Consider the following 14,810-nt stretch of genomic DNA (forward strand, 5'->3'; position numbering starts at 1 on the left):
TCTGAGGCATTGTGTTGTGTGACAAAACACATGCACATTTTAGAGTAGCCTTTTATTTCCTCCAGCACAAGCCACGTGTCTGCTCAATTAGTACGATTCTACGTTTTCACATGCAAAAGTGATTGCTTTTGATAAAAATGCTTTACATATATGGAAATGTTATGGAAAATAGATTTAGAATGTTTCTGGACGGTGCACCATAGTTAACAACATGACCGAGCGATGCACCATAGTTAACATAGTGCACCATAGTTAACACCCATAGTTAACAACATAGTGCACCATAGTTAACAACATGACGGAGCGATGCACCATAGTTAACATAGTGCACCATAGTTAACACCCATAGTTAACAACATGACGGAGCGATGCACCATAGTTAACACCCATAGTTAACAACATGACGGAGTGATGCACCATAGTTAACACCCATAGTTAACAACATGACGGAGTGATGCACCATAGTTAACACCCATAGTTAACAACATAGTGCACCATAGTTAACAACATGACGGAGCGATGCACCATAGTTAACATAGTGCACCATAGTTAACACCCATAGTTAACAACATAGTGCACCATAGTTAACAACATAGTGCACCATAGTTAACAACATGACGGAGCGATGCACCATAGTTAACATAGTGCACCATAGTTAACACCCATAGTTAACAACATAGTGCACCATAGTTAACAACATGACGGAGCGATGCACCATAGTTAACATAGTGCACCATAGTTAACACCCATAGTTAACAACATGACGGAGCGATGCACCATAGTTAACACCCATAGTTAACAACATGACGGAGTGATGCACCATAGTTAACACCCATAGTTAACAACATGACGGAGTGATGCACCATAGTTAACACCCATAGTTAACAACATAGTGCACCATAGTTAACAACATGACGGAGCGATGCACCATAGTTAACATAGTGCACCATAGTTAACACCCATAGTTAACAACATAGTGCACCATAGTTAACACCCATAGTTAACAACATAGTGCACCATAGTTAACAACATGACGGAGCGATGCACCATAGTTAACATAGTGCACCATAGTTAACAACATGACGGAGTGATGCACCATAGTTAACAACATGACGGAGCGATGCAGATTACTGTTTGATTTGACCCTTTCACATCATGGGCCATGGACCGGTGACCGGCGGCTCAGCTTTATCCAATCAGCCCTCTGTCCTGGCTACAGTAGCCTAGGATAGCCAAGACAAATGCTAAAGTGCATTTTATTTGCTTCCTTTTTGCAGACTATCAACAGAAGCCAGCATATTACTAGTATGTTCAATATTTAACGTTTACTTTTGTAAATAAATCATTTCAGTGAGTAGATTGATGGGTGCTTCTTTTTTCTCAGGACAGCTGGCGTGTGCTGTGTGAATGTACATGTAGCTATCCACTTCTGTGCTGCTCAAGATTTTGTGACTTGATTAATGGCCAATCATATTGCACAAATACAAATAGCATGACTTTTCTATGTGTAGTCTTCAATGGCTTTCAATGGTAGACTGCGACAGAGAAGGTAAATATTATACTGGAACGCAAAAATGCGCAGAGAAGTTACTGGACTAATCGGTGCTTTTGCTTTGAAAGTGGTGTGAGGTGCTAGGAAAAATGCTGTCTCACCACATGTTTCTGGAAGCTCTGCTTTACTTGCATTAAAAGGTTGGATGGAAACCTGGTTATTGTTTAAGCCATAGCCGGGGGAAGTAGGGGTGCTGAGGGTGCTGCACCACCCTTTTTTCCCCTCACGAAAGTAGTGCGCTGGGCCTTTACTAGTCCTGTATTAGTGGACTGATAAAGCCGTCTGTAGCGTGGGCAACAAAGATTATTCAGCCGCAATCCCCCCTCGACAAAAACTTATTAGCAACCCCACCCCAAACATCTTCCCGCGGCTATGGTTGAAGTACATTGTTAAACCACTACTGAAAATGTGTCCCTCAGTGTTCTCTCTTCAATTATGTTGTTTAGAGTCTCTCTGAGAGTTTGCCACATGCTCTCATCCTAATTATATGAATCCAAACTGGATTGTTGAATGCAACTTGTGTTTCACGCTCTATTCAGTCACTCAACAGAACATTGTAATTATAATGTCATGAATGCTGTTAGAATTACATATTCAATAGTTTTCGGGACTCTGAAAATAAATAGCCACTACTAATGAAATTGATTGCTGTCAGACAGCAAAATCTCTACTTAGATTAGTGAGGATTAATCCATTTAGTGAATAGGTTCTTTCATTTTAGCTCTGGTTAACTTTAGTACATGAACATCAGTAGTCTGACTGTGTACAGGCAGCTCTCCACCAGGGCTGGTTCTGGCTCCAGTCCAGAGAGGTAGAGGGACACAAACTGGGACAGGAAGAGAATGTCCGTCCTGTCCGTCTGTCTGACCCTCTCCTTATGTTCCATTTCACTGCCCCATGTGATAGCAGTTTTGAGGAACACAAGGCAGATAGCACCATTTAATTAACAAACAGCATACAGCAAATTTTAAATACCCGTGCATCCTTAGAGATTTTTCTCTGATGAAAATGACTTGCTTTTAGAGGACAACAAGGGTTATTCACACTCTCTACAATAGTGTGTTTAAATAGGAAAAACTATACCCTCAAAGCCCTCAAATAGCGTCCTCTGTGTATTCTCTCCTCACAATAGGGATCTGATTACAGTGTGAGTGTTGCTGTCAGGCTATCCCCTCCATAGGACAGCAGTTATTTTGTCCAGGGAAATGGCACTAATAGTTGCTGCATTATTCAGTGTCAGTAAGTGTCTGGTAGTCTTTCTGTAGCTTGTCTGGTAGTCTTTCTGTAGCTTGTCTGGTAGTCTTTCTATAGCTTGTCTGGTAGTCTTTCTATAGCTTGTCTGGTAGTCTTTCTATAGCTTGTCTGGTAGTCTTTCTGTAGCTTGTCTGGTAGTCTTTCTGTAGCTTGCCTGGTAGTCTTTCTATAGCTTGTCTGGTAGTCTTTCTGTAGCTTGTCTGGTAGTCTTTCTGTAGCTTGTCTGGTAGTCTTTCTGTAGCTTGTCTGGTAGTATTTCTATAGCTTGTCTGGTAGTCTTTCTATAGCTTGTCTGGTAGTCTTTCTATAGCTTGTCTGGTAGTCTTTCTGTAGCTTGTCTGGTAGTCTTTCTGTAGCTTGTCTGGTAGTATTTCTATAGCTTGTCTGGTAGTCTTTCTATAGCTTGTCTGGTAGTCTTTCTATAGCTTGTCTGGTAGTCTTTCTATAGCTTGTCTGGTAGTCTTTCTATAGCTTGTCTGGTAGTCTGTCTATAGCTTGTCTGGTAGTCTGTCTATAGCTTGTCTGGTAGTCTGTCTATAGCTTGTCTGGTAGTCTGTCTATAGCTTGTCTGGTAGTCTGTCTATTCCATAGTTTACATTCATGTAGTCAACCTCTCTGTATGTTCAAGCCCTTGTGACTCTAATTGTCTCATGTTACTGCACTTCCACAGTAAGACCTGGGAGATTTGATTATAAATCCTCTTAGTTACAGAAATAGAGAAAGTATTTTCTATCATGGCCCTGCTGAGGGTATAGGAGAACAAGTAGAGTTATTTATTCTGCAGATGGACAGTCCATCTCCCCCAGAGCATGTTACTGCCCTGTGTCTGACTATGCAGTGTCTGTCAAAGACACAGACTGCTATAACTCACTGCGTATTGCCTCAGGAGGGTGTTTAATAAAAAATAAGTTAAAGTACAGAATCATGCTCTTCTTACCTGGCAGAAATCCTTGAGTTGTGTGGTACACACACTGTGGAATGTTTGTGTATACGAATGTGCGTGTGTATGTGCGCGTACATGTGCATGCACGTGTGTCTAAAATGTGTGTGACTATACCTGTAGTGGTAGTTGTAGTCCAGTATTGGACACCAGTGTGTTGGCCCAGGGCCCAGCTGTTGTGGTAGTTGTAGTCCAGTATTAGACACCAGTGTGTTGGCCCAGGGCCCAGCTGTTGTGGTAGTTGTAGTCCAGTATTAGACACCAGTGTGTTGGCCCAGGACCCAGCTGTTGTGGTAGTTGTAGTCCAGTATTAGACACCAGTGTGTTGGCCCAGGGCCCAGCTGTTGTGGTAGTTGTAGTCCAGTATTGGACACCAGTGTGTTGGCCCAGGGCCCAGCTGTTGTGGTAGTTGTAGTCCAGTATTGGACACCAGTGTGTTGGCTCAGGGCCCAGCTGTTGTGGTAGTTGTAGTCCAGTATTGGACACCAGTGTGTTGGCCCAGGGCCCAGCTGTAATCACCAGGCTCTCTGGCCCGTAGACCCCACTTGCTGTCGTCACGGTGAGTGAAGAGCCAGGCTGGACTTCTGTAACCTCATCACCATCCTTAACACTTCTCCAAGACTGGAACTGTCTCTGGGAATCCATGGGACAGATGCAGAGATATGGGGAAAATCCTCTTACTTCCCTTAGCAGTCCAATGGGCCTGTGTCAAATTCACAGAGGAGCCTGACTAAGTCCCTGTGACTGTTACAGATGTAGGATCTTAATTTGAGTTAGTTTGCTATAGCAGGAAAATAATCCTGTAAGCAACAGGAAATTTAGATTATATTTTTGTGGGATTGATACATTTTTCATGAGGGAAAATAAAGTCTGAAATTGCAGTGGAAATTACACATTTCAGAAGCCTTTTTAAACCTCAAATATACTATGTTTTAAATGTCCCACATTGCAGGAAAGTTATCCTGCATCAGGTTGATCAAATTAAGATCCTACATCTGTAGTCCAATCCTTATCCGTTACACCAAGAGGTCTGAACCTCTCTGCAGGGTCATTAGGTGTTGAACGAAGGTTGCTTCAGGGGCCCTTCCTGTACCTTGCTGCTCTGAGGGCCTGGCCTGCATACAGGACCCCAGCTGTGTGTCTATGAGGGCCCCCTCCCCAGCCAGCAGGTTGACCTAAGATAGCCTCTGGCTGAACTCCACTGATCCCAGGGTCTCTGTGGGAACCTGGTTGCTCTCTTTGGCTGAACTCCACTGATCTCAGGGTCTCTGTGGGAACCTGGTTGCTCTCTTTGGCTGAACTCTCCAGTGCTTCTGAGCTGCTGGAAGTCCACGTCATCCTCAGGGCTCTTCACCAGGATACCAGTACGCCTGGGAGTGGGATTGGAAGAAACCAATTAAGTCCTCAAGTGTGTAGATGCTTGTGTATCATCAAGAGAACGTTTTTACTGTTACATGAGGCAGTTATTAAAGCATCCTGCCTACAGTGTCTAGTAACAATAATGACACAGCATAAATGCTCATTGCACTTTTGGCTCAGACAGAACTATTCATTTCCTATCAATACCACTATTACTGCACTGGCCAACTTCCTCAATCTCTTATTTCTGACAGGTTTGTGTTTTATGCAGGTTTGTTACATGTGCATACAGTACAGTATATCATGCATCTCAGTGTACTGTTGTGCAGTTGGGCCACCCAGGACGGCAGGCCCTCTGAGAGGCTGCCTCTAATTGAGTGGTCTGGGTGATGGATGGTCTCCGGGGCGATGTATGACTGCTGTTTTCTCTGGTGCACCCGGTGCGGATGGCCAGCTGTGATGCATGTGCAGCGCCCCAGCCAGGAGACTGCTCCATTCATCAGCTTCCCTCTCCTCTCCCTGACCCCCGCTCCACTAGGTGGGTGTAAATATGATCTGCACCCCCAGTGCGGCCCACCCGTCCCTGAGTGATGGGCACAGTGTCCGGGGGCTGACAGAGGGCACCCAGCCAGGCTGGCTCAGCTAGACTCAGCCAGGCCTCCGCCCCCACAGCCCCCACAGGCAAAGCACTCATCCATCCTCCTCACTGAAGGATCCATTAGGCTGGTGAAATACAATCCAGGAAACTGGTATTGCTCACCAAGATTTACACAGCCCCCCCTCTATCTTTCATTGTCTCAATGGTTTTTAAAGGTCAAGGACATCCCTGCTTTAAGGCCCACGCCTCAGCCCTTATATCATCCTGTATATGCCTTAAACTGCAATATACAGGATGATGCTGGGGTTCAAATGCAGGATGGAAGTCAGTTGACCCTCTATAGTCTATTAAATCAAACTCCATATGTCATTGTTTTTCTTGCCGGTTTTGTAGTGTGTTATTCCACTGTTCTTTCCTCCTCAGACAATAATCTCTCCCATACTAACATAACCTCACCAGATGCCTGTGATAGGTCAGTGAGCTGGAAAGGTGTCCTATCAGCTTTGATTTGTGTGTTGCTAAGTCTAGTCCAGTGAGAACCGCCTCACGGTGACATGAGTGAACTCTCTCCTGTCATATCTACTCATGTCAATAAACACAGTAAAAAATAGGCTAAGTTCAGGGCACTCTGGCTGAACTCCCATGGTCCCAGGGTCTCTGTGGGAACCTAGTTCTTCTCTCTGGCTGAACTCCTCTGGTCTCAGGGTTTCTGTGGGAACCTAGTTCTTCTCTCTGGCTGAACTCCTCTGGTCCCAGGGTCTCTGTGGGTACCTAGTTCTTCTCTCTGGCTGAACTCCTCTGGTCCCAGGGTCTCTGTGGGAACCTAGTTCTTCTCTCTGGCTGAACTCCCATGGTTCCAGGGTCTCTGTGGGAACCTAGTTCTTCTCTCTGGCTGAACTCCTCTGGTCCCAGGGTCTCTGTGGGAACCTAGTTCTTCTCTCTGGCTGAACTCCTCTGGTCCCAGGGTCTCTGTGGGAACCTAGTTCTTCTCTCTGGCTGAACTCCTCTGGTCCCAGTGTCTCTGTGCGAACCTAGTTATTCTCTCTGGCTGAACTCCTCTGGTCCCAGGGTCTCTGTGGGAACCTAGTTCTTCTCTCTGGCTGAACTCCTCTGGTCTCAGGGTCTCTGTGGGAACCTAGTTCTTCTCTCTGGCTGAACTCCTCTGGTCCCAGGGTCTCTGTGGGAACCTAGTTCTTCTCTCTGGCTGAACTCCTCTGGTCTCAGGGTCTCTGTGGGAACCTAGTTCTTCTCTCTGGCTGAACTCCCATGGTCCCAGGGTCTCTGTGGGAACCTAGTTCTTCTCTCTGGCTGAACTCCCATGGTCCCAGGGTCTCTGTGGGAACCTAGTTCTTCTCTCTGGCTGAACTCCTCTGGTCCCAGGGTCTCTGTGGGAACCTAGTTCTTCTCTCTGGCTGAACTCCCATGGTCCCAGGGTCTCTGTGGGAACCTAGTTCTTCTCTCTGGCTGAACTCCCATGGTCCCAGGGTCTCTGTGGGAACCTAGTTCTTCTCTCTGGCTGAACTCCTCTGGTCCCAGGGTCTCTGTGGGAACCTAGTTCTTCTCTCTGGCTGAACTCCTCTGGTCCCAGGGTCTCTGTGGGAACCTAGTTCTTCTCTCTGGCTGAACTCCTCTGGTCCCAGGGTCTCTGTGGGAACCTAGTTCTTCTCTCTGGCTGAACTCCTCTGGTCCCAGGGTCTCTGTGGGAACCTAGTTCTTCTCTCTGGCTGAACTCCTCTGGTCCCAGGGTCTCTGTGGGAACCTAGTTCTTCTCTCTGGCTGAACTCCTCTGGTCCCAGGGTCTCTGTGGGAACCTAGTTCTTCTCTCTGGCTGAACTCCTCTGGTCTCAGGGTCTCTGTGGGAACCTAGTTCTTCTCTCTGGCTGAACTCCCATGGTCCCAGGGTCTCTGTGGGAACCTAGTTCTTCTCTCTGGCTGAACTCCCATGGTCCCAGGGTCTCTGTGGGAACCTAGTTCTTCTCTCTGGCTGAACTCCTCTGGTCCCAGGGTCTCTGTGGGAACCTAGTTCTTCTCTCTGGCTGAACTCCCATGGTCCCAGGGTCTCTGTGGGAACCTAGTTCTTCTCTCTGGCTGAACTCCCATGGTCCCAGGGTCTCTGTGGGAACCTAGTTCTTCTCTCTGGCTGAACTCCTCTGGTCCCAGGGTCTCTGTGGGAACCTAGTTCTTCTCTCTGGCTGAACTCCTCTGGTCCCAGGGTCTCTGTGGGAACCTAGTTCTTCTCTCTGGCTGAACTCCTCTGGTCCCAGGGTCTCTGTGGGAACCTAGTTCTTCTCTCTGGCTGAACTCCTCTGGTCCCAGGGTCTCTGTGGGAACCTAGTTCTTCTCTCTGGCTGAACTCCTCTGGTCCCAGGGTCTCTGTGGGAACCTAGTTCTTCTCTCTGGCTGAACTCCTCTGGTCCCAGGGTCTCTGTGGGAACCTAGTTCTTCTCTCTGGCTGAACTCCTCTGGTCCCAGGGTCTCTGTGGGAACCTAGTTCTTCTCTCTGGCTGAACTCCTCTGGTCCCAGGGTCTCTGTGGGAACCTAGTTCTTCTCTCTGGCTGAACTCCTCTGGTCCCAGGGTCTCTGTGGGAACCTAGTTCTTCTCTCTGGCTGAACTCCTCTGGTCCCAGGGTATCTGTGGGAACCTAGTTCTTCTCTCTGGCTGAACTCCCATGGTCCCAGGGTCTCTGTGGGAACCTAGTTCTTCTCTCTGGCTGAACTCCTCTGGTCCCAGGGTCTCTGTGGGAACCTAGTTATTCTCTCTGGCTGAACTCCTCTGGTCCCAGGGTCTCTGTGGGAACCTAGTTCTTCTCTCTGGCTGAACTCCTCTGGTCCCAGGGTCTCTGTGGGAACCTAGTTCTTCTCTCTGGCTGAACTCCTCTGGTCCCAGGGTCTCTGTGGGAACCTAGTTCTTCTCTCTGGCTGAACTCCCATGGTCCTAGGGTCTCTGTGGGAACCTAGTTCTTCTCTCTGGCTGAACTCCTCTGGTCCCAGGGTCTCTGTGGGAACCTAGTTCTTCTCTCTGGCTGAACCCCTCTGGTCCCAGGGTCTCTGTGGGAACCTAGTTCTTCTCTCTGGCTGAACTCCTCTGGTCCCAGGGTCTCTGTGGGAACCTAGTTCTTCTCTCTGGCTGAACTCCCATGGTCCTAGGGTCTCTGTGGGAACCTAGTTCTTCTCTCTGGCTGAACTCCTCTGGTCCCAGGGTCTCTGTGGGAACCTAGTTCTTCTCTCTGGCTGAACCCCTCTGGTCCCAGGGTCTCTGTAGGAACCTAGTTCTTCTCTCTGGCTGAACCCCTATGGTCCCAGGGTCTCTGTGGAAACCTAGTTCTTCTCTCTGGCTGAACTCCTCTGGTCCCAGGGTCTCTGTGGGAACCTAGTTCTTCTTCAGGGTGCTTCTGAACTACTGAAAGTCCACATCCTGCCTACAGTGCCTAGTAACAATAATGACACAGCATAAATGCTCATTGCACATTTGGCTCAGACGGAACTATTCATTTCCTATCAATACCACTATTACTGCACTGGCCAACTTCCTCAATCTCTTATTTCTGACTCTCTCCAGTATAATGTGTCTTTCCTTCTTCATCATTTCCTACATTAAGATGAAGTAGCAGCAGTGTACCTGAACAGTGTGATATTAGCCCCGGCCTCCAGTTTTGCTCAGAGCTGGTAGCACTCCTCCATCATGTGGGTGTTTTCCTGTTCATAAGCCTTCCGGATGATCCTGGTCTGGCCAAGGGAACTCCCCTAGGAGTGGGGCAGGAGCATACAATTCAGAATTAGAATGGACATGAACCTTCTTATGATGGGATAAAGGTCCACCATTTTGGTCAGGGAGTTGGTCAACCATGGTTTGCCAGTACTGTAAGATATTGTGTAAGATAATGTGTCAAATAATGAATTTGAAGAATTTATCTGCACTGTATGTTTGTTAGATAGCTAGCCAGCCAGTTCTAGTAATTGAATAGTATCTTTATGGGCAGGAGGAACAGAAGAATGACACTATAATGCCAAATTGGCTCAATATTACAGCAACAGTTCATATTGCTGTCTGATGTGTTCAATGGCCAGTGATGAGGAAAAGTTATCACTAATAAACTGATATTGCCTTGTAGCTTTGTGCTTATCCTGCAATGATAAAACATGTACTTACTGCCTCTTACTGTCAGTTGAGCAAGGTCAGATGTGTACATACTACAGTGAGTTGAAATATTAGGCCATTGATATTAAGAATTGAATTCAATAAACCATTTTAATTGTAACTAATTCAATTAGTGTGAAATTAATGTGGCATGTTATTGTCTTGCAAATGATCCATTATGAGGCACAGATTGTTTTATTTAACACATCTGCCCACCTTCTGCCATCTGCAGTGAAGGGTTGGCTGTTATCATACGTGAACATTCCCCTTCCATTCCCCTACGTGAACATTCCCCTTCGTGAACATTCCCCTTCCATTCCCCTTCGTGAACGTTCCCCTTCCATTCCCCTACGTGAACATTCCCCTTCCATTCCCCTACGTGAACGTTCCCCTTCCATTCCCCTACGTGAACATTCCCCTTCCATTCCGCTACGTGAACATTCCCTTTCCATTCCCCTACGTGAACATTCCCCTTCCATTCCCCTACGTGAACATTCCCCTTCCATTCCCCTACGTGAACGTTCCCCTTCCATTCCCCTACGTGAACGTTCCCCTTCCATTCCCCTACGTGAACATTCCCCTTCCATTCCCCTACGTGAACGTTCCCCTTCCATTCCCCTACGTTAACATTCCCCTTCCATTCCGCTACGTTAACGTTCCCCTTCCATTCCGCTACGTGAACGTTCCCTTTCCATTCCCCTACGTGAACGTTCCCCTTCCATTCCCCTACGTGAACGTTCCCCTTCCATTCCCCTACGTGAACATTCCCCTTCCATTCCGCTACGTGAACATTCCCTTTCCATTCCCCTACGTGAACATTCCCCTTCCATTCCCCTACGTGAACATTCCCCTTCCATTCCCCTACGTTAACATTCCCCTTCCATTCCCCTACGTGAACGTTCCCCTTCCATTCCCCTACGTGAACATTCCCCTTCCATTCCCCTACGTGAACGTTCCCCTTCCATTCCCCTACGTTAACATTCCCCTTCCATTCCGCTACGTGAACGTTCCCCTTCCATTCCCCTACGTGAACGTTCCCCTTCCATTCCCCTACGTGAACGTTCCCCTTCCATTCCCCTACGTGAACGTTCCCCTTCCATTCCCCTACGTTAACATTCCCCTTCCATTCCGCTACGTGAACGTTCCCCTTCCATTCCCCTACGTGAACGTTCCCCTTCCATTCCCCTACGTGAACATTCCCCTTCCATTCCCCTACGTGAACATCCCCCTTCCATTGTTTGTCTATCCATTCAGATGGCAACATTGATAAAGTATTTTGTCCATCAGCTGCAGAAAGTATTGATAGCTGCTGCCTTGCAAATAACTTGTGGTATACTGTATGTGGGTTAACTCTCAGTGGATGTTTCTCTTTTATCGCTATCCAACCTGTGGTCTCGCTTGGCCTGACTTGTTCCAATTGTAGACTAAATACACTTGTTTACTGGTAGAAACACCCAGGTCCCAATTGTACAGCTACAAGACTGGCCTCATTGGGTGGATAATGAGTTAGTTACAGACCTGCTCCAGCAGCAGAATAGTTCTAATTTTTTTGTTGCCAGGTGATACATGGTGAAGGAGCCTTGGCTCCCTGCTCCTATAATGATACAGTCGTAATTCGCTGAGCTGACATTGTCTCTGATCTGGTAGTGGTGGTACAACACACTGCTCTGTAATGAGTGTACATCTCTACTCACCTACTGTGCTGTACCTCTCCACCTCTATGATCCTCTGGGCAAAGTTCTCAAATTATTTACAAATGAGCCTGTCAGACTGACCATTTGCACCACAGCACTCTTTGGATAATTGGAGGGTCATTTACGCAATGGGGATGATATAGACGTATTGTGTATGGAAGATATAATATAGGAATTTGACTGGATTCATCTGATCCTGTCTCACAATCTCAGCAGCAAAGAAACTGTCAGAACATAAAGAATAGTTGGAGAATATGATATGACACCGTGAACATTGATCTTATCTTTGTGAAGAACTGATTCGAACTACATCTGTTCTGTGGCAGCTCCTTTTAAGAGGCCGTCTCTCTCTGACATAGCTGATTTATCAAAAGACGATAATGATAACTGTGATTCTCTTATATCTTCAAAACAGTGAGATGTTATTTCACACCCAGTGCTTGAGCGTCACAATGATTTATATTCAAAAGGGCACTGATATTATTTTCCAAATATGCCTAGATACACAGCTTTATTGACAAGATATACTATGAAGTCGCAATCACCCTTCTCACAGCATTAAAGCTCCAACACACAGTCAGCATGTTTACCATCATCATAACATTGAGATTTGCACCATACACATTTACAGTCAGAACATAAAGAAACCAAATCAAACTGGTGATGCAGCAGTGTCAGCATGCAGATTCACTTTGATTTATTCATGAGACATTACTAGACATTTTGGTTGTTGTTGTTTAGTGCTGTTGTTGTTCCCCTGTGCAAATTGCAAGGTTTTCACACATTGGCTCCATCATCAATCATACGCACAAACACACACACACACTGATATGACACTCAGGCATTCCAATTAGTTCCACATCTAATAACTTGTAGAGTATTGGCTGGCTGGCTTTACTCTCACAACATCCAGTTGCAAAATCTCAAGTGTTTTTCCCCACTGTTCGCTTGATTGCAGTTTCATTGTAATGTGGGCAGTGTAAAAGTAACGATACCTTAATAGAAAATGACTCAAGTAAAAATGAAAGTCACCCAGTAAATACTGCCTGAGTAAAAGTCTAAAAGTATTTGATTTTACATATACTTAGGTATAAAAAGTAAATGTAATTGCCAAAATATACTTAAGTATCAAAAGTAAAAGTACAAATCCTTTCACCAGATGGCACAATTTTATTGTTTAATTTTTATTTACGGATAGCCAGGGGCACACTCCAACACTAAGACATAATATACAAACAACTATTCAAAATGTAACGAGTACTTTTGGGTGTCAGGAAAAATGTATGGACTAAAAAGTACATTATTTTCTTTAGTAATGTAGTGAAGTAAAAGTAAAAGTTGAACAAGAGCACTGATTATTTTTGGAGTGGTTATGGAACGGAGTGGGAAGGCTTCTGGGAATTGGGCGGCATAGTCACAGATCACCAATATATACTTGTAACCTGCGCTACTCTTCTCCAAGGGTCCAACAATGTCCATTGCAATTCTCTTGAATGGGGTAGAGATAACTGGCAGTGACCATAGAGGAGCCTGGTCAGACATACAGACAGCACTGGGTTTCTGGCACGTGGGGCATGATTTGCAGTAGGTTTGTACATCAGTATACATGGAGGGCCAAAAGAAACGGGAGCCTAAGATAGGTCTTATGTTGCCCTAGATGACCTGCCCATGGAACTGTATGTGCAAGGTTGAGAACAAGTCGTCTACAGGTAGATGGCACCACCAACTTCCTCCTATCTGCCTCTGATCCAAGGTAGAGTATGTGGTTGTCTACCATGTAAATCCCCCCACATGAAGATTGACTGTCCCCAGCTAAGGCCTTGTCAAACAAACATTTCAAGGTTGCATCAGACTTCTGCAGTGTAGCAAAATTTTGCGGAACATCCCTTTACACCTCTAACCCAGACACATCAGCAACAGGTACAGGGGTTCCCACATACTTCTCAAGACGCCGCTGGCAGAGTGACTTTCTGGGCCCTTTGGTTCCCCCCTCGCACAGACTATCACACAAGTCAGGCAGAGGTTGTAAACCAGCTTTGGCCTGGGCACGAGTGACAACTGAACATGACACCTGAACATCAGACTGGCCAACTGACTGCTCACATAGCTGACCCCCCACACTTCCCAACAGATCAGAGAGTACAGGCACATCCCTCCCCAAAATCATCTCAAAAGGTAGCTTCTCCATTACCCCAACTTTGAGAAGGTATTTCTGACCCTGAATCTCAACTGTGAGCTCAGCTGTGAGCTGTTGTGACTGGTCACCACGGACACATTGGATCAGTGTCTGGTGACCGTAATCAATGTCATTAACAGGTACATTACATTTTCTAATCAACGACAGGGAACTGCCGGTGTCAATCATTGCAGTAAGACTTTTACCATTCACTGTTACATGTACCAAGCCTGACCCTTCCCGAGTCTGTCTATTCTGAACACCATCCCCCTCTCTGGGTACATAACAGTAACCTGAGAGCTTGGGTTTAAGTAGCGGACACATTGAAGCTTTGTGCCCATGCTGCCGGCAGTAAAAACAGGTCAGAGCGAACTGCTTGATCCCTTACCTCCCTCCTCCCAGACACATAACCCCCAGAGTTACCTCCACCATCTCTGGCGTCTCTGATGTTCCTTGTGTCTCTGAGACTCCTTGGAGCGGGTGCTGCAGGTCGTGGTGGGCCCCCTTTACGTGCATTAAGGTACTGCAGTGCAAGCTTGGCTGCCATAAGCCTGTTCTTGGGCTCGTGCTCTCGGACCCAGGTTCGAATGTCGTGTGGTAGAACTTGTAGAAGTTACGAGGATGATGACATCGCCGATTTCGTCCTGTGTCTTCTCCTCCGGTTGAACCCATCGGTAGAGACCCTTAAGGCGGTGGTACGTCTCTGTCGGCGACTCACCCGATGGCGTCGATGCAGCTCTGAAGCGTTGACGGTAGGTCTCTGGGGAGATGTTGAACTTCACCAGCAGCGCTTCCTTCAAGCCCTTATAGACGTTGGGCAGCCCCTCATCCATTGCTGTGTAAGCCTCTAAGGCCTTGCCCGTGAGCAATGGGACAAGCCTGCAGGCCCCCACTACCTCCGGCCACTGCCACGTGACCATGTGCTCAAACCTCAGCCGGTAGTTTTCAATGTCCCCCCCCTGCTGGTATGAGGGCATCTTTGGCTCCTTCCTCAGGAATGCTGGAAGATGGATGTTAACACTGCTGGACTGGTCTCCTGGTGCTGGGGTTGGCCTCATTACTGCTTGGGGAGCCTGCCGTGGAGTTGAAGTCCCTGCT

The 14,810-nt window shown here is 46.8% G+C and overlaps 1 pseudogene; it reads right to left on the reverse strand.

The window, feature by feature from the left end:
• Positions 1–3,944: 3,944 nt before the first annotated feature.
• Positions 3,945–14,228, reverse strand: LOC115104797 (peroxisomal sarcosine oxidase-like; annotated as a pseudogene).
• Positions 14,229–14,810: the final 582 nt, after the last annotated feature.

This window comes from Oncorhynchus nerka, linkage group LG22 (genome assembly GCF_034236695.1).
Source record: "Oncorhynchus nerka isolate Pitt River linkage group LG22, Oner_Uvic_2.0, whole genome shotgun sequence".
Classification (NCBI taxonomy): Eukaryota; Metazoa; Chordata; class Actinopteri; order Salmoniformes; family Salmonidae; genus Oncorhynchus; species Oncorhynchus nerka.